This window comes from Dermacentor albipictus, chromosome 1, assembly GCF_038994185.2.
Source record: "Dermacentor albipictus isolate Rhodes 1998 colony chromosome 1, USDA_Dalb.pri_finalv2, whole genome shotgun sequence".
NCBI lineage: Eukaryota > Metazoa > Arthropoda > Arachnida > Ixodida > Ixodidae > Dermacentor > Dermacentor albipictus.
This window is the reverse complement of record NC_091821.1, coordinates 347160186-347185317: the sequence shown is the minus strand read 5'-3', so window position 1 is coordinate 347185317 and position 25132 is coordinate 347160186. Positions and strand designations below refer to the sequence as shown.

The 25132-nt window shown below is 46.7% G+C and overlaps 1 long non-coding RNA gene across 1 annotated transcript in view; it reads left to right on the top strand.

The window, feature by feature from the left end:
* Nucleotides 1–25132, top strand: part of LOC135920347 (uncharacterized) — a 304841-nt gene that overhangs the window by 164600 nt on the left and 115109 nt on the right. The window lies entirely within an intron of this gene.

Below are 25132 nucleotides of genomic sequence, written 5' to 3'. Positions count from 1 at the left end.
GACCATGGACAGTATACCACCTTTCACCGTAACAATCCTTCCAGTTGACATCGTTACTCGAGCATGAAAAAAAAAAACGGAAAGACAGAGAAAGAGAAATAGCGATAAGCATGTCATGATACTCCAGGCGAAATGGGTCGGGATGGATGAAAGACGCCGCTACATTGCGATGGCATGGACGAGTACGTCGATGTGCAAAAGAGCACCGCAGGGTATTTCATTGGCTAAGAGAAATATTACAGCCAAGCTGTTTATGGCTAGAATTTCGGGACATTTTCATGTATGCGAGCAAAAATATCATCATCAGCAATGGCTCGCGACGATGCTCACGCGTTTGTCGTCGTCGTCTTCCTACACAGCTGGCTCCGATGATGCCAGCGCTCCCATACCGCCCCTCCATATGCGAAGGCCCTGACGGCACTGGCAGTCGGTGTGGTGATTTCGGTCTCAAATTCATTGTATCGATGTATCACTCGCGCCTTCGTCGTCGTCTTCTTCCACAGCTGGCACCGATGCCACTCACCATGCTAGCGTTTCCATTCTGCCCCTCCCTCTGCGAAGGTGCTGACAGCACTGGCCCACTACCAGTCGGTGCGGTTATTTCGGTCTCAAATGCTTTACCTCAGTGTATCGCGAAATGAAAACACGAATGTACGTATATAGCGAATGTGTATAACGAATGCATAACACGAATGAATGCGAATGTGTAAAAATATGTGCTTGGATACCTTTCGTCACGATGACCACCGATCAAGGCAATAAATGTGTCCGTACTTTTGTGCAAAATTCTGTGTGGTGTGCTACACAGCTTCGCTGCTCATCCACCTTCAGTGAGTGGAATAACTCATGATTTTTACCTAAGAGTGTTATTGGGATTTAGTCCACACACACACACACACACACACACACACACACACACACACACACATATATATATATATATATATATATATATATATATATATATATATATATATATATATATATATATATATATATATATATATACTCGACGAATATACATATATAATCGACGAATCGGCGCAACCGAGCAGCTTCGGGGTGAGGGCCTCTGGCCGAGGTTCCGAGACAGGGAGCATGACGGCTATGTTGAAACATACAGATCGGAGTCAAAGCTACGGCAGTAAGGTGTTGCTACGGCGAAATTGTGCAATGTGGCCAGGCCACACGCAAAACATACTGGCCAGTTGTTGGGAGTGCACCATTGTCCACTGCTGTGTGTGTACCTCAACTGAACGAAGTGATGAGCTGGTCGCAATGGCACGGCTGATGGGAATGGCGGAACGAGCTGAGATGGTGACCGGGCGATAATCTCGGCACAGTTGAGAGCCGCATCCACCTCGGTATAGGCAATGGGTAGCGGCACTGGTTGTGTATCGTTGGCCGAAGGCAGAGCTGCGCAAACTTGCCGCTGTATGACCTGCCCAAGGTTGTCAAACAAAGGCGAGGGTGGTCGCGCGGCTGATGACAGCATCGAAAGCCGACGAGCGACCTTAACCCGGACGATTTTTTATCTGGCAAAGCCGGCAGTCCATATCGGGAGCGGTGGCCATGCTCGCGAGAATGTCGTCGGACACAGGTGGGCGCCGTGTGAGAAGGCGCTGTCTGCAGAGCTCATCGAAACTCTGGCAAAACACAGTGACGTCAAAAACAGTGCCAGGGTTTTTTGACGGCAGCATATGAAAGGCATCGTCGGAAATGACCTTCATGACGTGACGTACCTTCTCCGCCTCCGCCATCGTCGGTTTGGCACGCCGGCGGAGGTCGACGATGTCCTATAAATAGCTGGAGAACGTTTCACCACTTTCTGGAATCGGCTTTGTAGGCGTTCTTGGCGTGAAGCTTGCACATTCCAGGATGGCCGAAAACTTCCGCGTAGCTGACTTTGAAGGTAACCCATGTGCGGAAATCGGCTGCGTGGTTTTTAAACCACAGCTGGGCGACGCCCGATACATAGAAGATTGCATTGTTGAGCTTGAGAGGCTCATCCCGTTTGTTAGTGGTGCTCGCTCTTTCATACGATTTCAGCCAATCTTCAACGTCTTTCTTATCGGTGCCGCTGAAGATGTCAAGACCCCGCTGACGCTGGTCACTGGCATATGATGGCATGGTGAAATCAGTGGGGATGTCTGGCTGGCGTTGTCAGACATGATGTACGGCAGAGTTCGATTGCGTAATTCAAGAGGGGGGGGTAACCGCAGCACCTCTACCAAATCTTAATGCGAACAAAGGACAGGACAAGAAAGCAGCCGGCAGCGTTGGCAATCTGGAGCTCGCGCGTCCCGGACGACTAACATATATATATATATATATATATATATATATATATATATATATATATATATATATATATATATATATATATATATATATATATATATATATATATATATATATATATATATATATATATATATATGTTCGTCGTCCGGGACGCGCGAGCTCCAGATTGCCAACGCTGCCGGCTGCTTTCTTGTATATATATATATATATATATATATATATATATATATATATATATATATATATATATATATATATATATATATATATATATGTATATATATATATATATATATATATATATATATATATATATATATATATATATATATATATATATATATATATATGTATATACGAGTAAAAGGGGCTCGAATTGTGTTAATAACGACCGTATAAAGTCGACAATGCAGCCAATGAAAGCATCGGGGAAATTAGCTGCAGTTGAAATTGAAATGTAGAAAATAATCAAAAGGGGAAGGGAAACGAAAGTGGGTGATATGACCTAATTGTCGCCGGTAGGAGCAGAATCCGCGTACAACCTAGACATTACCAGTTGTGCTACGGCGACGGCTATCAATGCGTCCACTAACTTGGGCATTTATGTGCAGTAGATGTAAGCCTGGACGATTTAGTCTTAATTGCGGGTATATTTAACAGTGAGATTGGTCGACCCGGAAGCCATTATTTTAATGGACTTCGACAATTCATCTAAACGGTTGGTGTGCTATTTTTTTTCTCTCTCTCTCCTTCTTTCGGGAGAGGGGGGGAACAGAAAACCAGCGCATTCCCACAGTCTAAATAGAGACGCGTGTTTTGGTCACGCTGTCGCAGCTGGCCATTTTTCATTCCGTGACATGTGGACACCTACTTTTTCAGCCCTCCGACACCGTTCCAAGTGGAGCGTGTTCGTGCAATAAACTATTCATGCCTTGTTCAAGCACGCTCGCTTCACTTGGTTGCAGACACGCTGAATCACAGAAACATTGTTCACGCTTTTAATTTCAGTGTAGCCTGCCTCGCTTGCTCGTTCTTTTCTTCGTTTCTTCTTTTCATTCTTGAGGAAAGTCGGATGAGAAAGTGCGGTAATGAAGATTTCTTTTGTTAGAATGTTGTGCAATTCATGCAAAAATAAGCAACAAAAGGCCTCGTCCCGTCATTCAGTGATTTGACTAAAAGCGAAAAGAGAACAAGGTTCGGGGTTTTAAGGCCCGTTGACAAAAGCAGAACTCTGCAGCCAAATCGGCAAATGAAGTAACTGGAGGCCTTGAAAGCGCATAAAACTTCTCTCCTTTTTCTTTCTCTTTTTTTTTTTGTCTATTTCAACTACAAGTTCACTTCACTAGGCCAGCGCTGCTTCAGAAGTATAAGAAATGTGATGGGTGAATCCATATTCAGGCGTTTCCTTTGTCTTGAAGTTGTGCTCTCATTTCAATTGCAAACTAAGCAAAGATCAACTGTGTCAAGACATCGCATGTCTTGCATTGCTCAGTGAAAAATGTTATCTAATACATCCTTAATAAGCAGTACTACAAGCATACATAAAGAATAGTGCGAAACAAACATCTGAGCGCGAAATGTAAAGTGAAAAAGTTGTTTTACGGTAAAAAAAATTCTACCTTGAGCAAATGCATAGCTTTCAATCACTTTACAAATGAGCTTTGATTCGTGTACTTGAAAAAGAAAGAAAGGAAAACACAAGGAACAGAGCGCGACATATGAAGTTTAATGACGACGAATATTTAAAAAATGTAAGCATAACAACGTAAATGAGAAGGTCCAGTAGAGGCGTCAACTGTCACAGCGCGTCCATGACCTACACCAATGTAAGGCAAACAGCATAGCCTTAGTGGCTCAGATAGTATCGATAATAACTCTCTTAGAGCGAACATATTGACTCGGTCTTATCTTGGCGCAGCTACTCGTACGTGTGCCGACCATCTGCTGACCATTGACGATGCTTACAAGTTCAAGCTGTTTCCACGTTAACAATCACATAGCAGCTCTTCCAGGTCCTTTTGTGTTTTAACAGTTACGCAGCAGCAGTGATGACATGTCCTTCTGATAAGGAAGCCATCAGTTGCCTGTTACATAAAAGGGTGGCTGATGGAGAGTACTATCCGGTTGTTGGTCCCATCCCTTGGAAACGCCGAAATAACGAAAACAAGTATAGAAAATGTTGGGAAGTCATCTAGACGGCTGTTAAGTTTGCTGCCCTACACGGGGCGCGTGAGAAAAGCGAACATAAAAAGAAAATGAGTAAAATTCTAATCACTACGCGCCTGAAGAAGGATGCACGGGATAACTATAAATGGTCACTAAGACCGGTAAACTTCCGAAACTGCGCGGCTGTGTGAGCACCTTCTGGCACTACCGACAGATATGGCAATGTTCCGAGAATTTTCGTCTGAAAAAATTTTTGGAGTCCAGGCGGCTTGTTAGAAAGCTGGTGGGGGCGCACGTTTGTAGTTTCTCTCGTAATTTATTTATCCTCTCTTCTGAGGTGGATTTGCCGAGCATCCTCGCATGCAGGATGCCACAGTTGTTGGCTGCCAGCAGTTCCGCAAGTCGTTTCTCCGTCGTACACGCAGTGATGCCGTGCACGACTCCACGTACTGTTCCTGGGAGCGGTTTGATGTACGGCCCATACCGCAGATCGGTACAGTATTGCAAGGCCTGCGGAGAAATCGGCCACCGGCAGGACGTATGCCCCAACCCAGACAAACACATTTGCAACAGGTGCGGGGTGCAGAACCCAGAAACAGATCATGATTGCCAGTTGCAATGCAAACTATGTGGGCTACCTCACGAGACCGCAAGCAAGGAGCGCGAGAAAAGGCTCAAGCCAAGACCCCCACCCCTGTACGTGAGGGAGAGAAGTAAATCAAGAGGCCGACAACCACCTATAACAAGGGAGACAAGTTCAAGCTCCTCGGAACATCGAACAAGTAAGCCACAGCAAGAACAGCAGAAGATCAGCTGGGCGGAAGTGATAGCCAGTTCCAAGTCGACAACCGACCAATTTCCCTCACTGCCGACACAAGAGCGAAATTCGAGATACGAGGAAACCATCGCCTCCCTCAGAAGGCAAAACGCCGACCTGATGAAGCGGAATGAAGTGCTCATGAAGCGTCTAGAAGAGCAAGAAGGACGTCAGGAGGAACGGGACAAAAGAGCTCAGGCCAGGGAACAAGCCCTGGAGAGGAAGCTCCAACATCTTATTGAGCAATTGCAAAAACAGCAGACACCGACCATAACGCCAACGCCGCCGAGGGAACATACTCCCCCGATAGAGGACCTAGAATCGGGAATAGAGTACAAGGTGAACAAGGCCCGAACCGAAGACAAGACCGAACTGAGAAATGAATTCCGAGCCGAACTGGCTCAGGCCGTCGACACCATAAGCAAGTCTGTGGCAGCCACCGTCCAAGCAGCCTTACAAACGCTCCGCCAGGAGATCACCCAGATGGGCAACGAGCTCAACCAACGCATCTCCATCCTAGAAAGGGAAAAAGAGCAGGCAAGGAAAAAGCCAAAATACCCCATCAGAGAAGCCCAGATGAACGAGACTCTGGGAAGCCAAGATGGCGAATAAAATAGCAAAGAAGAAAGAAGCGACCGAAACCCTCAAAATTTGGCAGTGGAATTGCAGAGGAATAAATCGGAAACGGCAAAATTTACTTCACCTATGCACCCTACACCAACCTGACGTCATCGCGTTACAGGAAACAGAGACAAATAATATTACGGTGCGTGGCTACAAAACGCACATTGCCCAAGGAAGGACCAGGACCGCCGTCCTCATCAAGAAGCACTACACGACGCAGCAGCACGAAATCAACCACAGAATCGAGCACACTCTGATTGAGCTGGTTCCTCCCAAGAAAACCTTGCAGAGCCTCTACATCCTGAATGTATACAGTCCTCCGCGCGACACGTTAAAGGACTTGGACAAGTTACTGAGAGAAGTGAAGAAAGTCACCGACGGTCAGAAACTTCTCGTGGTGGGCGACTTTAACGCTCCACACGTGGCTTGGGGCTACCGATCAACCAACAAGAAGGGTATGGACGTGCACAACGCGGCACAACACCACCAGCTGACGTTGTGGACCGATCCTCTAATACCAACTAGAATCGGCAACAGTGTCTCCAGAGACACCAGCCCAGACCTGACCTTCTCCACTGGCTTCAGGCAAGTCGAGTGGTCGAGACTGGACGAGACTCTGGGCAGCGACCATCATATCATCCAGACCGAAATCATGCACCACAAAACCCCTGTGAGATTAGGTCAAGCCAAAATTACAGACTGGCCTGCTTTCCGCAAAGATGAACACCCCAGCAGCCTAGAGAACATCGAGGAGTGGACCAAGAACGTGATGGACTTGGTTACCAAGTACACAAAGACCATCCAACTCACTGCGGACAATCCCGAAGTCGACCCACACCTACTTCACCTCTGGGAGGCCAGGCGAGGACTTTTGAAGAGATGGAAGAAGCAGAAGAGAAACCGCAAACTCAAGATCCGCATTGCCGCAATCTCGCGGCAGGCGGAGGAGTATGCTGAAAAACTCGGACGTCAGAACTGGAATCAAGTGTGCGACCAGTTACAGGGAACCCTCAGCAACCGAAAGACCTGGGCCATTTTAAAGACCCTTCTGTCGAAGACGGAATCAAAAACTGTCACGGGGCAACACATACAAAGACTTATACACAACTTCCAGGGAACCGAAGAAGAAGCGCTCGAAGCCATCACTGCGAAATACATCGGTGACGAGCAACAACGGAAGACGCAGCCAGTCATTCACCCGGAGTACGAGGGGGAACCCAATCCGGATTTAGACCAACCTTTCACCAAGTCGGAGATCGTGGCAGCCATAAGAAATCTCACAAGAAACACGACGCCCGGCAGGGATAAAATTAACAACAAGACCCTCCGTAACCTGGACGACGGGGCGACGGAGAGTTTGCTAAAGTATATCAATGAAAGCTGGGAGACGGGCAGTATACCGGCTTCCTGGAAGCACGCGGACGTAACGATGATCCCGAAACCCGGCAAGCCCATCAACCTACAGAACCTGCGTCCGATCTCTCTTACATCATGCGCGGGAAAACTCTTCGAGCACATGGTCCACAATCGTCTCTCGCCCTACCTGGAAGAAGGTGGGCACCTGCCGAACACTATGTTCGGTTTCCGGCCTAACCTCTCCACCCAGGACATTCTACTTCAGCTTAAAGAAGAAATCATCGACGGCCTCAGCACATGCCACAAGAGTGCCATCCTGGCACTCGACGTGAAGGGAGCCTTCGACAACGTCTCACACGAAGCAGTGCTAAACAGCCTACAACATACCAACTGCGGACGGCGGACATACAACTACGTCCGGGACTTCCTGACGGGAAGAACGGCGACCATAGGCCTGGGGAATCTCAGGACCAAGAAGTTCCCAGTACCGCAGAAAGGAACCCCCCAGGGGTCGGTGATCTCCCCGTTGCTGTTCAATATAGCGATGAGGGGATTGCCGAACCTCTTGGAGAACATCAGGGGTATCCGTCACGCAATGTATGCAGACGACCTGACCATGTGGACGTGCACGGGATCGGCGGGCGAACAACAAGACGCCCTGCAGGAAGCCATCGACAGGACCGAGCATTATCTACACCACTGCGGTCTTTCATGCGCGCCGGAAAAGTCGGAGCTCCTGATCCTCAAAAAGAGGACAAGAGGGCGGCCTCCGCAGGACACACCTGACCCAACGTTGACACTAAATGGAGTCAACATACCCAAGGTGGACACACTTCGTATTCTGGGCCTCACTTTCCAGAAGGACGGTGCCGGTCTCGCCGCCATTAAAAAACTGCAAGCGACAGTTATCCAAGTCGCGCACTTGATGCGAAGAGTGACAAACAAAAAGCACGGCCTGAAAGAGCAGGACACAATCAGATTAATACAAGCCCTGATAATCAGCAGAGTCACTTACGGCACCCCGTACCTGGGTCTCAAGAACAGCGAGAGAGACAAATTGAACACCCTAATACGAAAAACCTACAAGCTGGCACTGGGGCTTCCACCGACGACGTCGACGGAGAAGCTGCTCAGCCTGGGCATACACAATACTTGGGAGGAACTTGTAGAGGCCCACAAGACCAGCCAGATAGAGCGACTCAAGCTCACCAGCACGGGTAGGGACATGCTAATAAGACTGGGCTACCCAGTCGAATATAAGTCTACAAAACAGCGGGTTCCTCTACCCCTGAGGGAGAAGATCACGGTGGCCAGCATCCCGAGAAACATGCACCCTGAATACCACAGAGAAAGGAGGCGAGCGAGAGTGAAAGCTCTACGTAAGGCCTACGAAGGACCAAAACAAGGAGAAGTCCGATACACCGACGCGGCAAAGTACAAGAACAGAGCGGCCCACGCTATCAGCGTGATCAACGGCCAAGGACGAGAGGTAGCTGCGGCCTCGGTAAACACTACAGACATCGACTGCGCGGAAGAAACGGCGATAGCCCTGGCGGCCACTACGGGCCAGCGAGAGGAAGATCTAATCACAATCATCACCGACTCGCAAACAGCATGTAGAAATTACCAAAAAGGCCGCATTTCCAAACAAGCCCTGAGCATCCTCGAAAAACGAGACAATTTTCCTGAACTGTACATTGTCTGGGCCCCGGGACACGAGTCCCTGGCGGGTAATGTAGCGGCTAATGCCGCTGCCCGAGATCACATTCTCCGGGCTATCCCACCAGGTTCACGAGCACCGGTAGACCAACAAGATAGCGTCCCGAAAAGATACGCCGATATCCTGAGCCACTACAGGCTGAGTAGGAGGATCTATCCACCCCCGCATCCCCAGCTGACAAGAGAAGAGGCGGTGATGTTCCGAAAACTACAGACCGGCACATTCCCGCACGGCACCCTGCTACACGCGATGTACCCTACGAGCTATGCCCACAAATGCGCTTTCTGCTCTAGGCCCAATACCCTCTACCACATGGTATGGGAATGTCAGCAAAACCCATCGACACCGCCCATCACCGGACCAACCGTCGAGCAGGCCCAGCTGACAAGCTCGAGCCCTGAAGACCAGCATCGCCTGGTGAGCAGGGCCAAGTTATCAGCTCAGGCCCACGGCATCCTGGACTAGGGAAGCCGCCCACCTCGGACGATTTTACCGTCGGCTCATTTCTGCTAATAAAGTTTATTCCTCCTCCTCTCTTCTTCTCGTGCTTTTCTTAACTATTTTGGTATAATTGGCTTTTGTAGAAATCAAATTTTCTGTTGCACGCGGACGGATCTGAAACTCTGCCGATGAAGTGCGCGCATTTTATTCACTGCTTAATGTTTTAGAACTTCACTACTTGGATCAGAGCCATCATTTACAGAACAGTGAATGGACGTTAAGCTTTTCTACACCCTTTCGCTTTCCCCCAACATCGAGTAGCATGCCAGAACATTGATTCAGGATGACCTCTAAGCTCTTCTCTCATAATAAACACATATCTCTCTCTTCCCGCACCAAAACAAATAAACCTTCGGCAGATCCTTTTTCACACAGGACCAAGTGAGGCGTCAGCGGCTGTAAGCGGCAACAAACTAATTTCTGCGTTCAAAATGGGAGACGACTGAAGAGGTTTTTCGCCGTTGGTACGCAACTCACAGCGTTTCCCTAAATTGCATCGCGGGTGGTCACGAAAACGGCTTTGATGTCCGTTTTGGGACGCCGTCGTTTGGCGCAACGTCCTACGTACAGCACATGACCCATCCTGCGATGAGGCAACAAACACTTTTGCAACGGCGCACCGAAGACGGCAGTGAAAGAGAGGACACACAACAATGAAAAAAAGTCTGAGAAGGACCAGAGAGAAATGGGTGCACCAAAGATAAGAATCGTTCGCAGACGAGTTTAGGGCGAAGAAAATTCTTTGCCGTCACCGCCGCATGCTGTCGTGATTACAAGCGATCAATTTGGATCCTTCGTATCTTCCAGGAGCAGGCCGGTGGCAGCGAGGCAATGGTAGTGACCTAATGAGTTTTTGCTGGATTAGGATTACACATGATAGTGAAGTGGGGGTCTGCGATTGCTTTTCGTAATGACTGTGTTTGCAATTTACCCAAGGGAACCGTGCTGCGAGACACGCACACGCATTACGAAAAGTATCTGCAGCAGCCCTATCTTGGCAAACAATACACCTCGCTTCATCCAATGTTTGCTTTCTTAAGGGCGCATCACTCTGCTTCTGATCCGCTGGGTTCTTTTTTTTTATTTAGCTACAAAAGTTTCAAGTGGCTGCCTGTATATGCAGAGCAGTGCTTAACTAAAATGCATATTTCATTATTTCAGTGGTTGGATGGAAGTATTACTGAACAAATCAAAGTTGAACTGCTTTGATACTGTTGAAACTTTTGAACTGCTTAACGAAATACATTTTGTTACATGAGTAACTGTAATTATATGAAGCTGCTATTGGGCAAGTGCGACGATGTAGCTATAAGCGAGATTGTTTGTTCCTTCTTTATTTCTTTTTTTTTTGCTTTTCTTGTGTACCCAAGGAAGACCTATGACCGATTTGTTCATTACAAAATATTTGTTTGAAGAGCGACTAATACGTGTATTATGTTACTTTCCCATGAAAATGCCTGTAAGTAAAACAGAGAATGGGCGTGTAATGAATGTCTACAAACAATTTACCCTTCAAAGATGTTAGCATGCAGTGCCTTATGTGAAGTGAATCATGGTGTCATTTCTCAAAAACTTAAGACCTCAACGATTCGTACGGCTCTGAATATGTTTCCTGGGACAGCTGTAGGATCGCATTGCTGACACCGCCACCTTCTTAAGAACAGCTTCTTTGCGATGAGCAAAGCGTTACCTTCCCCAGCTGCAACATCGCCGGTTGTGGCTTTCGAGGTACGTGCACAGACACCACCATTCTCAGAACTTTCGTGTGTCACAAAACCTTTCGCAAAACTGCCCAGCTCTTGCAGCGATAGCCTGAAGTGGTTAGCGCGTCCAGCTCCCCGTCGCACATTGTTGCATGAATACGCGTTCGGTCCCCCGCGGTGGTTGTGGGAAAAGTATAAATTTTCGTTGTCATACGGCCGCCGAGAAGCCGACGATGAGGAGGGGGCCTCGCAACGACAACAAAATGACGGCGATCGCGTAACGGGTATACATCGGACGGACGCAGCAACTCTTGTTTCGAACTTATTGCTGCTGTCGAAGTAAAGCACCGTGCAGCATGTGCAGTCAAGGACTAAAGTTCGCCGACCATGCCCACGGAAAAAGCGCTGAATTTTGTCGTGCCTATGTATGCAACTTACAACTGAGGCACGCCAACTCAATTTATTCGCTAGATAATCGTAGTGCATCAGTCAGACTCTGCAGATGTGCACGCTTAAATTAAAAAGAAAACAATGTGCGTTTTATTTGTGCATCCACACCACAAAATTTTGTCCCCGACTGTAAATTGAAGGGAATGCATGAGCGTAGAGCACGAGTGATTTTCTTTTTCTTTTGGCAAGTGTGGAAGTCCTTGACTTTGGAGCAGACGACATGTGATTGGTAACGCTGGCATTTTTCTGCAAGTCTGTGCTGTGCACTGACATAACTTTATCCTCCACTTCCAGCTTTAATAGCCGCACGTTGGCGTGTGCCCTTTCACAGTGCACCGCACTCCGCATACACTACGGGAGTATCGTAGCCTTCACAGATAAGACTATCATTTCACAGAGGAAAGGCGATGTACCGATTGTAACGTCATCAAGGCAAATAAAAAAGCGCTGTCGCTTCTCGATCCAGTTTCGGAATTACATTGATCTAGAGTGTCGCACCTGCCAGCAGTGGGTTCCGACAGCTATGGTCAGGCAAAATTTCGCACTGCTCGCCGAAATGGCCTGCCTCAGATTCCCACTGAAGCTTTATAATCAGGCCTGTGCAATCGATTCTTCGCTGCTTGCACGGTATATGCGGCCAGCAGCACCAGAAGGGGCTTTCCCCTATTCTGTCCAAAGAAAATCACAATCGATCAGCGCCGTGTCAGGAATCAATAGGAGCACAGCGGGGCAACAGAGGAAGGCGGACCAGTAAGCCCAGGTGCACAGAAATGCGTATCGATGCCATATTCCACGAGACTTGCTTCTAAACCTACAGAGGGCACAACGCCGCCGTATTATAATTATTGCGCACTCTATTTTTCAGGACATATTTCTCTAGTTTTGAAACACGCTTGTTTTTCTTCTTTTTTTTTCTACACGAGAAGTTGCATTTAACTAGGCCTACTACAGGTAACATCAATGCAAGACGTCATAAACTAGAAATCCTACAGTGTTAGCTGCAGATAAGTTCCTGGAAAACTACACTTACACCGTGAAATTAGGAAGTGAATTCTGTCGGTAATAGCGCAGCCGTACGGAGAAAGGGAAGATGAAAACCATTAATCAATCACACAAATTTCGTTTTAAGTTAAATTACGCAACTCATCCAGGGGCCCTATAACGTAAAACTATGCCAATATGTTTTTATTCCAATCTGCTGATGACAAATTTGCGTAACCGCCAAAGCAAGCATCGGGCGGTGACCCGAAGCATTGTCTGAAGAGACCAATCAAACGCTATCTTCATTTATAGAAGGTCATTTTTGCTCGCCTTAAAAATGAATAAAATTGCCTACACTGAGCTGCTTGACTTATCTAATTGGCTGACAAGAGGCGAGGAGCCCGCTCAAGTGGAGAGGTATTTGATGGGGCCGAGTCACTGCACTGAAAATCGATAACCGGGTAAAGAGGGCGGTGCCGGCGTCTTTGACTAGTCCGCTTTCCATTGCTTAGCTTGTAGTGGCTGGTGGAAAATCGCGGCGGCATGCAACGAAAGCTTAAGAATGACGCTAAAACGGATCCTCAGCGAAGAGTAGTTGGCATAACGAGATCGTAAACGTGCCGAAAGTGCTCGAAAACGTTACACGGTCAGACAAAAAGCTTTATTATACGCAAATAAACCCATGCTCTCCGGCAGGTGCGAGTAGCCAGTGCCTGAGCGATCGGCGGCAGCCATCTTTTACTTCTTTCGGAATGGGGCAGCCTGCGGCTATTCAGAAAAAAAGTTCAATTTTGTTCGGCAAATCGACGCATCTCTACCACGCACACGTCACTTTGACGCGGTGGGTTTTCGCGGTATTGTGACGTCGCGTGACAGGCAGGTGAAATGGTTGCAGCCCTAAAACTTTTGACCAATAGCCGAGGTCTAATGGCGAAAAGGCGTCGAATCAAAAGTAACAATTTTTCTTTTGTTCAGTCCAATCATGCATAATCAGTCTGTACATCTTATATCAGATGGGGAGCTACCGCGGTTTTCGTGACGTCACGTGACACTGCAGACAGGCGAAGTAGGGTTGGTCCAAAAAAAGTTTTTGACCAATCGCGGAGGGCTGATTGCCGAATTGGAATTGAAAAGTTTGGAATAGCTTTACGTTATAGCGCCCCAGTATACCGCTTACAGTAAATTCACTTATTATTTGCAGTTATGGGTCCGTATTCGCAAAAATGACCTTATATAAGGTAGTTGCATCATCGGCCGTTCTTCGAGTGCTCAACACTCGGGACTCCGCTTGATAACACTTGATAACGAGACAGTTCCTGCATCAATACGAAATTGTGGGTGGCATACTCGTACATGTAAGATTTGGGAAGACAGCCCTAAATGTCTATTCGTTTTAAATAATATATCGACCCAACAATTCGCAGTTTCACGCTTTTCTAAACTTATATTGACGTATGAAGGTGCCCGTTCATCTATTTACTTTCTTCCTTATTTTTTTTTTGCCCGCATTAAGGACGAAGAAACACTTTTGGTCATCTTCTGTGTTAGTTGAACCCCGCGTTACAAGAAGAGAAGTCAGATGGCTGCACTCCACGTTTTAACACATTCATTAACGAATCATTATCACACCCGACTGATGCTCCAACAAATCTCTTCGTCTCATCGCAATGATTAAGCCGTTAGCGCAATAATAACATTAGTCGCGACGACGAAACTAGAGGCATGCAGCTTCATACACGATCATGAAGCACTGACACCTCGAGTTCTTTGCACGTCATGCAACGTGACGGAGACGACAAACGTCCCCCGAGGCCGTACGGACCCAAGCCAGTGCTTCTTTGACAGTTTGCGGGTTAATGGTAATTGCAGAGGACGCGAAAAACACTGAGCGTCCTGGCAAAGAGAGGCACAGCAGACTGCCTGTAGCACCGGGTGGCGGTGTTCTTGGGCGGTAAATCTCGTCTGGCAGAGCAATGCGTTCTACTCCACGCCAGCGTGTATTGTACATCGCAGTTAATGGCAGGCAGCATGCATTTTCATGTGTATACATATGTGTATAGTGCAGTTGACGGTGGTCAGCTGGCTGGACGCGCGTCTCGAGTAAGCTCCCGAACAGCACTTTGCAATGTTGCAAACGTGGTTTAAGTCGCGAATCCGGGAGTGCTAACCCACTTCTCTCGCACTTAGCGCCTAATCGCCGGTGATTTTTTTAGCGCAATGTTATTCGACAGTCTACGCATTTTCACTCAAGAAGGAAATTTGAATAGTGCGATGAATGTAAAGAGCTCGTATTTGTTCTTTCTGTGTTTCTTTTTGTACTGGCCGGGTGTGACTTCATGACTGGCGTTCTGTTGCTTATAGGGCGAGTTCGCGGTTTCAATTCCAGGCCGCTGTGGCAGCATGATGATTGGCACGGAAAGAACAAAAAGAGCTAGAATACTTGCATTCTGCGGTTCACGAGAATAACTAACAGATGGCATAATTAAATTCAAAGCTCCATAGTGAAGCATCCCTTCCAGCCATGTTTTCCTATTCGACCCCGTTAAACCCCGTGACAAATTTATTCAATATTGTTGCAACCTACACAGTGTGGGTCCAAGAAGTTTTATGCCATGCATGATATCTTTATTAACCGTAATATTGCGCAAGCATTACTTTCCACTAGATGTAATACTTTGCTGATAAAAACAGGTACTTCTCAAGAAGGGAAATGTGTAAATTAAACAGTTATGTATTTTACCCTTATTATGCAAAGCTTTCATTGCGAGGGAATTTATTGTAAACGGTCCGCTCAGGCATCGGCGAAAACTTATCTGGGGACTATCAGAGCTAAGCACTAAGAAATTTTGAACGGATCTTGGGCATGTCAACATTAATGTGGCAACGTTCGAAGTGCTTGGGATAATTAGGGACGTTGTTGGAATTCGCTAAATGTCTGTTCTACTGCGTTTAACTGTGCGTGGATATATATATATATATATATATATATCTGGCATATCACAATCAAACTTGGTAGAAAGATATTGTCCTGCAACCGTCGACGATGATTGTTAACGTAAGAATGTTGTCGAACATTTCTAAAAAGCTATTCGCTTTTAACGGAATCGTGCACTTGAAGACGCATATTTGTTACAGTTAAAATATTTACGTCACAAACAAGTCTGGTCACGACCGTCAATCACGAAACCGGGCTAAAGAGGCAAAGAAAGCTATTCGCTTCAATAAAGTGTCTAGAAGCAACCTGCACAACTTTCAATGCCGTAGGCACTTTGAAGCCGTATAAGAAAATTGTGAAATCTGGGGATAGTCGGGTGCTGTTCTCGGCATTTATCGATCGGCTTGTTACTCGCGTAGCCCTAACCACGCGTAATACAACCGCGGTCATCGCTAAACGCGGTGACCGAGTGTCCGGTATACCGAGTGGCACATACCCAACGGCACATAGCCGGTCGCACTTAACTAGTGGCACATATCTAGCATCTGGGTCACCCACTGGTCCCAGTAGCATAATTACCGAAGTTGGCATCAAGGAGGTTCATTTTAAAGAGAAGCACATACCCAGTGTCCCCACGGGCACATACCGAGTGACGCATACCCAGTAGCCACAGTGGCACATGCCGAAAGTGGCGTCAATGAGATTCATTGAAGAGCGGCACATACGCAGTGACATACGCAGTGGCACATACCCACTGACATATGCCAAGTGGCACATACCCACTTGCACATACCGAGTGGCACACTGCCAATGGCACATAGCCGGTCGCATTAAACTAGTGGCACATATCTAGCATCTGGGTCACCCACTGGCCCCAGTAGCACATATACCGAAGTTCGCATCAATGAGGTTCATTTTAAAGAGCAGCACATACCCAGTGGCCCCAGTGGCCCCAGTGGCACATGCCCAAACTGGCGTCAAAGAGATTCATTGAAGTGTGGCACATACCCAGTGACATATACGCAGTGGCACGTACCCACAGACACAATCCGAATGGCGCCCACATTTTAGGCTGCACTATCTTCGGTATCAGGCCACGAAAACGGCCAGATACTTGCCGGATAATCATTACATCAGACTAGTTAGAACTCGCCAAGAATGTTTCGCATTATTATATTTGTTGTTCTTTCGTCCACCACGTTGGAACAACATATATTATATAGGCGATTCAAGTCAAAGTGCCGCTACTTCCGCTGAATATAGGCGTCGCGATCTTCTGAAAGTGATGATAGTTGGGGCAGTTCATATAGTGTACTTATTATGTGTACCGCTGACTGGGCACAAATTGTCGCTTATAAATCACTCGTGAAAAAATTTGTTGGCCACTTTTTTGTTGTTCTTAGTTTCCTCCATTTCTGTCTACCAGTTCATATTTTAATGGTTACGATTGGTTAAGTTTCTCCTGCGCAATAGTGTCAATCATGCCTCGTCTTTCGTTGAACGCCCCTGCTCGCTCTCTCATTGTTTCCTGTAAAGCGTGCCACACACTTAACACACAAGTACGAAGGTGAACCTCTATGCTCTCCACGAGGATTCGTCAAGCGGGATCTGATCTTCTGGCTTAACCGGGCCGAGTGCTCACGCATTGGAGGCTCCTATAGGTTCCGGTTTTTGCCCAGAAACTACGCATTTGATTTTTTTTTTTTTGTCTCGCTCAACTTCCTTAGTTCCACTTAGCATGCCTAGCGCTGTCAACTACACACCGTTCACGTTTTAATTCCTCGTATAATGCAGATTTATGAGCGACAAAGGCGTCGACCCAGTATTTATCTCTACTTTTAATTAGTCTCTATGCACTCATGGGGAACAGTGCATTTTCGGCACTCTCACACTGGCATTCAGCTGCGATCGCCCATGGTGTGCGTCTTGTTTTATCCAGATTGTTTGGTACCTGCGCATCAAACACATCAGAGAACGTCCCCATTATATCCTTGTCTGTTACTTGGAGCATGTCCCTACGATTTTTTTTTTTGTACTTCAGCTCATGTCACATTGAATTCTTAACATCGTATCTACATGGACTGTGTGCGAAGTTTCGTTGGGCATTACACAGAGTTGCATGATACCATATTTAGAGTGTTTCCCGGAGTTTAGAGGACGGAAAGTAACTTGAACTCACTGAATATACATTTTTTCCAAGTACGCGCATATTTGCCCCTGTCCAAAGGAGCCATCTCGTACGCCAGAAACCGTCGTCTTGAAAGAAGAAAAAGATGAGTAGGCGAAGAACACAAGTGACTGTGTGGGAGTCTTAGCGATAAGTGAAAGTAAGAAAAGGCCGAGGAGATTTGGAAGCCGCGCTAGCCATAAACCTAAGCTGCGCCCCAAGGAGAGAATGGAATATATCAAGCTTCACTGAGAAACCAGATGCCTTTGAAAGATTGATGCCCGCCAGCTAAACAAATGTCCTCTGGATTCATACATTTTAGAAGAGGATTACTCCATGGGATCTGGAGGGGCCAATGGTAATCTCCCTTTCTGGCACGAAGAAAGCTGCACCGAACGGCCTTATAGCGGAAGAGCTTCAGGAAAGCCCACGCCGCACCGCACACCGCCGCAGACGACTGCCTGGCACGCCAGCGGACCATAGATTTCAGCCAGTCCGGTTCGCATCCGGTGACCCTTTGACGTCACCCGAACAGTCAGGGTTAAGAGGCAGGAGGGTTTATCTTATCCTCGTCCTCGCTTACTGTATTGTTTCGTAGCTGAAACTGGTGACTTAGTTTGTTTGTTTTAATCAGGCTCTATCGCTGCCTACAAAGTGACGTTCGGTGGCTGTGATACTGATCACTGTAACTTCTTTTCTTTCCTTTGTTTCTTTTTCTTCCCTATCATGCTGTCGGCAGTGCTGCCGCTGTGTCAAGCTTTTAGGACCACACGGCCGCACACCAAGACAACAGCATTTGATCCGCCTGATAAACAATGCCTATTAGTAACCGTGGCAGCAAAAAGATTTGTAGAATAGCGCTTACATCAGTATCACTTACTTCCCTTCCAAATGTTTATATTTTTTATTTAAAAGGCTATAGTGCCAGCAGCATTAACCGCACGAACATTACTCTACGCTTTTACAACCCATAATGTCTGTCTAACAAGTACGTTCATGTTTCATTATTTAGGCTGTTACCTCACAAACACTGTGTCTCTCTTCTAATTAGTGCGCGGAGTACAAGCCGCCAATAACTGCATTAAAGACAGGTGTTACTTTCCAGCTAAGTTGCTATGGCTTTCGGCTACTGACAACGAGGTAGCGGGTTCAATTCCTAGCTCCGGCGGCCGCATTCTGAAAGGTGTGGAATGGAAAGCACTTGTTCACCCTGCGTTTGGTGCATCTTTAGCGAACCCAGACGGTCAAAATTATTCTGGAGGTCTCCACAACGGCGTCCCTCATAACCTAATGTGGTGCTTTGGATCGCTAACCACACAAGATCGCCTAATTGAGGGACAGGCAATAATACCGGCGTTTGCAAAATGATTCGTTGCAAAGAGTAATTGACACTGCGAATGTTGCTGCATCTTTCTCAATAACACTGAGGCTCCATCGCTGCACTAAGCGTGAAACGCAGCGTGTCTCTCACATTGTTCTCTTCCTCCGCTAAGTTGGCTGAAGAAAGACACATTTCAGTTAAAATTGCATATCAAAAATAGTTTAAGCTGCAACTAACTCAAAAGGGTGGAAGTTGAACATAAGCGCCTATGGTAGCATTTAGTGGAATAAATACACGAAGAAAACTGCTTAACTGGGGTTTATGAACATGCCTCGAAATTTAAGCACAAGTGCTTTCCTCCGTTTCACCGTAATTGAAGTGCGGCCACCGACGTATTTAATAAAACAGCCTCAGCCGCTAAAATATTTGCGATGGACGCCAGGGATAAATTATAAGTTAACAACGTGTCCTAAATATAAATGAAAAATAACACTTGTTCAAGTTCAAGCACCTTCAGTTTATTGTTTCTCAGACAAGCTTATACATTCAAGCCGGAAGTACGTGGAGCTCTTAGCAATGAAATAGTTTACTGTTCTAGAAGCCCACTTACCAATGCTTATTCGAGTGTCAAAATTAAGTTGTTTCTACCCGCGAATCAAAACATTGCACCACAAACGGCGAATATTTTGAAGGAAATCATCGTTCGTCGCATTGTTTGCCCATGTTGTTGACCTCGGTTGTCGTTATTATTTCTTAAAGAAAACATCTTTGTTCGCATTCACTGCTTTCTTTCTCTCTTTTCTTCTTTCTTTCTTTCTTTCTTTATTTATTTATTTATTTATTTATTTATTTATTTTTCTGTTTTTCTTGCTTTTTATTTTTCATTAGTTTTTCTTTCTTTTCCCCTTTTTTTCTCCTTTTTTTTCTTTTTTGTAATCCGCGCACGGTTTTCTTTTTCACTCCCAGTGATCAGCCTGAGGACATGCTTCGTATCAGCGGCGGCTGTCAACCTTCCACTTAAGAGACGTTGTCGCCGCTGTCGTGAAGTAGCAGCTACAGTGTTTCATTTCTTGTTCTTCTCCTTATTTCTGGTTTCATTCGATGTCGCTTTATTCTATTTTTCACGCCTTTCCGGCCCACCAGCTTGAAAGATCACACCTAGGCTCTAAGAACTAAATCCGTGCAATGCGACCAAAACCACAGCTGATGTCGGTGAATCAGCAGCCTAATTCTTGAAATCACGCTCATCTCATGAAGGTTTGAGGTTGCTGGCCAATCGCAATCGCCAGCAATGTCACTGTCGATTAGCCCGCTAATAATGGACGGTAGTAACTCGCAAGAAGCTATGTTGACTTGAAACTTGATTAACTAGCCCTTTACAAACAAAAATGATTTTTAATTGTTGTAGGATGTCAGTAGAGTTTCTGGAGTATATAACGCATTTATAAATTTGTAACAACGCATTTCAGTTCATATACTCGCCAAAGACCGCGATATAGCTCATTACCTCGTACGGAGCTGTGAGTTTGTAGGTCGGTTCTGAACGATTTACGTACTAATTAAGTATGTGAACCACCAATGCTTGCGATATGTGACGTCATTGCCATTTATTCACAGGCAAAGTAACGAAATAGAAAGAACCTTGAGGAAATCATTGTAGTTAAGAAGGTGCCTAACGGACCTCGTCATATATTTGCAAAAATGCACCCACTATAGCCCATCTTCACTGCAGGTCAGCCAGCATTTCACGAAATTGGGAAAACTCCTGAAGCTAAAAATAATATGCGATTCGCTGGTGGCTTGGCAACAACGCCTCTAGTGATTGCAATTTCCCTGTACTCTTTGGGGGTGACTTAGTCAGCGTGCTTACGTACCCATCTTTCTCTTGGTAATTTTTTTATTTGTCTATATTTTTCGACCACGCATATACCTCAGATGATCAGAAGCCATAAGTCGTAACTACAGACATTGATTGTGCACTGCCTATAGTCTACAACTCAGTTGCCTAGCCAGATTTATTTCAGAAGGGGTGAAGGGGGAGACGTGGCTGTCTATGCAGCATACTAAGACAGAACCTTTGGGATGGGGGGGGGGGGGGTGAGTTCTGCGTAGTTAGTGTGCAACCCCCTGGCTACGCCACTGCTGCAGATTGCCATGGGAACGAAGACATTATCTTCTCAAATTCTTCAGGCATTACGAATAAATTTCAAAGAAGCTTCCAATGGTACTTTTGCTGACATAAGTTGGTGTGTCGGAACAAGCGGGGAAATATTGGGACGGCGAATTTGGCTTTCTCGATCGGCTTACGCCACCAGTAGCTTTGGCCGCACTGCACAGTTTGCGGTGAAGTCAGGAGAAAGCTTAGCGCTGGGCGACGTCCTCACCTCTTGCTTGTGGCAGCGGTGGTTGCTACTCCTTGTCGTCGCAGCGTCGTAAAAGAAGCCGGAGGGAAAGGCGCTCTTCTCCCTTCCACTTCCTCGTCATTCTCTTCCTCCTCCGCTAAAGGTTACAGCTCACTTTAGTGTCCCCGGGGCTGGGCGGTTGCCTAAGGAGCCTGGAAGGTGCGAGCGGCTAAAAAGAACAAGAGGTGGAGGTCGCAGGAAGCCAGCTGCTCGGCAGCAGTCAGCCGCCTATGCAGCAGCCATAGTCATCAATCCAGTAAGCGCTTCAACCACAAGGCTGGGTCAAAGAAAAAAAAGTACCAGAACTGAAAGCACGAAGTATAGGGTAAAAAAAAAAACGTCGAGCAACGACCGATGTTGGTGATACATGAAAACAGAATAAAACAAGAGGAAAACAAGGACGGGGAGAGGCAACAATATTTCGAGTAAAGGAAGCCGATTGAAGATGACGACAAGAACACGTGGAAGCAAAAGGAAAAAAAAATACTAGAAAGACGGCTCACTTGACACATAGAAGCATGCACGGCAGATGTTTGGCGCTTACGATATGCCCCCAGAAAATGAATAGAAGAGAGCTTCGTAAGTACCTGCGCTCTCCGGGGAGAAGGTTGCAAAAGGAACGTGTGTATATCTATTCTTTTTCACCTAAGTTTGTGGCGTCTGAAATTTTCGTTGCACACGCGAGCACACAAAGCCGTCGCTATCCGGAGAGGTTGGAGCGGATGTGCTTCGTTCCGCATGCCGATAGAGTTATCAGAATGCGGCCTTGTCTCTCAGTGAAACTTTCTGCATTGAGTGTTTCTTGATAGTGACTGCTTACCTCGAACAGATTACAGAACGAATTGTTAAACCTGTTTGTAAGTTGTCAAGGTTCGTAGAAAAAATCACTCCACTTTCCGCAGAATGAGTGCAGGAACATGAATTTTGGTGGACACATTGGGAGGCAGTTAGATAGGAATATTATTAGACTCAAAATTAAAACAATATTGTTGAGCACACTGGACAGTATTTGGCACACGTTGGCTGTCTGGCTGCGTTCCCTCCAGTGTTATGCTGTTCTGTTGCTGAACCTCGTTCCAAGCCAGCATCTAAGTCTTGTAACATGAATACAGCGATTTTGAAGTCCCTAAAAACTACCTTATTAAGGCGCACAGGATTCGTCACGTTTATTGGGAGAACGTAGACACTACCGATGTCCGACGCAGGCTCCCCACATATCTGTACATCACTTGTGACTGCATGACTGAAGTAAGGTATGCATCTTACAGTCTAGGTTATACAGCTGTACATAATTAATTCGGCTTCTTGTCAAAGTCGGCATTTTTCTCTCCTAGAATCTCCAGTGCTGGTGTCGCTTGTGATGCGCTTTCTATTTCTCTGTCTCCGTACCAGTCGCGCTGCGCCCTTTGAATAGCCATGGACTAACTCGCCCAAGTCAAATTTTTACTGGAATCTCACGGCAAGAGTTTAGTGTTTAAGGTAACCGAGGATGGCTCGAACAAGCTGAAGTCAGGCTTGACGACAAACGTACTCACTGGAGCACATATTCGGGACCACCTTGAAACGTAGCATTGCCATGGAAGTTCTTCAAACTGTGACCGAGACTAGGCACTTAACAACATCTGCAATCCTCCTGCAAGCCGCACGTAGTGTTCTAACGCATCTCAACCACAGTCCACACAAAACGCCTACGCGTTCCGCTAAGGAATGACCGGCCAGCACGGCGCCCTGTGACCCCTGGCGTGACCAGAAAGCCCCTACTTCGTATTCGGCGTCAGTGCCCGTAGTACTATGTGCACAGATGGCTCACTAGCTCTCTTTTGTGCTAAACCAGTTAAACCTGCGTCTGTATGAAGAAAGAATTCCACAACATAAACGAGGTTCATCATAGTATAGCAGTAGGACGTATAGACTTCCCAACCGAGGAGGTTTAAACGAAAACTGTTTGTCGCCAACCTGAGCTTCGCGGCACTACGAACGCTGCTGAGCAGCGCCGCGCTCGGGAGCGAACGAGAAAGTAAGTCGCCAGCGCGCGCGGTCGCGTCCCCGTGTTAGTACGGGCTGCGATGTTGTGTCTCCCGTGCATCCGTTCGCACAAGCCTGCCGTTCAATGCCGCAACAGCCTCGAAACAAGAAGGGCAGACAGTCGCTCGAGAAATTCTACATATTTCCGAGCAGTAGTACAAAAAAGAAAAAAGTGAGAGAGAGGACACGAGAGTGCGCACTTGGTCTTGTTCGTAACGTCACTTGGTCTTGTTCGTAACGTGCCAAATTTTTTATCCGTGTCTCGCATTCAGTAAAAGGAACTCTCGGATGTAACTGGTGTCCATTATTAAAGGGGACGCTAGGGCTTGTATATAGCCTCAACTGGTCGCCATGCACTGCTGAGTGCCGGCAGAAACGGCAGCTTTGTGCAGGCGCAGCAAGTGGCGTGATGTGATGCGCAAGAAAACTCGCGGAGTCAAGGTGCGGTCAGCATGCTTACGACGAATGGGCTACCTAATCATACGCCTGTGCTAAAGCGCCCAACTGCTTGCAATTTGCTACTACAAAAATGTTACCGATCAAGACGCTTGTCCAAACCGCCCGGCGCGCGCTGTCATGGAAACAGGAGAAGGCACAATGCGAGTCGCACGCGCAAATGTGTCGGCGCTCAAAGCGTCACTCAAAACACGTCGATGTAGAGCTGCAGCAATATTCTCGCCATCACGAACAAACTCTCACGACTGAGGTACAAGTCAAAGCAACGACGCTACCGCAAATATTATATAGAATTCAGGAAAACCGCAAACTTTGGCAATCCGTCTTAAAGCCCGACCTGACTGTGCGCTCGGCGGGGGCCGGTTTTTTTTTTTCTCGCACGCTGATGGATGTTGACTCGACTCTCCGCTAGGAGAAGGCACAGCGCTGTCATCTTGCCGCAAACTTCTCGTTGTGAGACCTATAAGCATTACTGTGCCTTTTGTGATCTACCGCTGAAGGCGACGAAGGAACTACTTCGGTTTTTGGAAGAGACGGACTTGGACAAGCGGCTGTGGCAGTGATATCACGTACCGCGCAAGAGTGATGCACTGTAACTGACGATGTGTGTGCTGTTATGTGCTCTCTCTCTCTCTCCTCCTCATCTTTCATCTCCCCCTCCCGCTCTCATGTGTAGGGTAGCAAACCGGTTATGCTAAACTGGTTAGCCTCCCTGCCTTTCCTTCTCCACTTTTTCCTTCCTTCCTTGTGATCTACCGGCCTATGTGAACGCTTACAATAGGAACATAGCCCTTCTTCTTTATTTATTTTTTATCTCTCTCTCTCTATACTCCCCTTTCTGACCCCATTTTTCACCACGTCCATGCAAGTTAGAAAGGCGGAAGCTTTCATTTGGTTCACAATTTGTCTCTATTTTTCACTCATGCATGCGTGGGAGAGCAATAAAAAACAAACATAAACGCGTTGCTGTATAATTAAGAACATATATGTTACCGAACGTTATTGGAAGCGCAGGTATAATAATGTTATCACCACATACCAACTTAAGACATAAAGAGAGAGGGTGGAGATGAACTCAGGGGTGCGATCGCAAACAGCTCGCTTTTCCGTTCTCTCGCTTGCCCTCTCGTGATTCGTTGGCGCCCGCGCGTTTCGTCACGGCGGCCATTGCGCTGGGGCGGGACCACAAAATGCGTTTACGTCA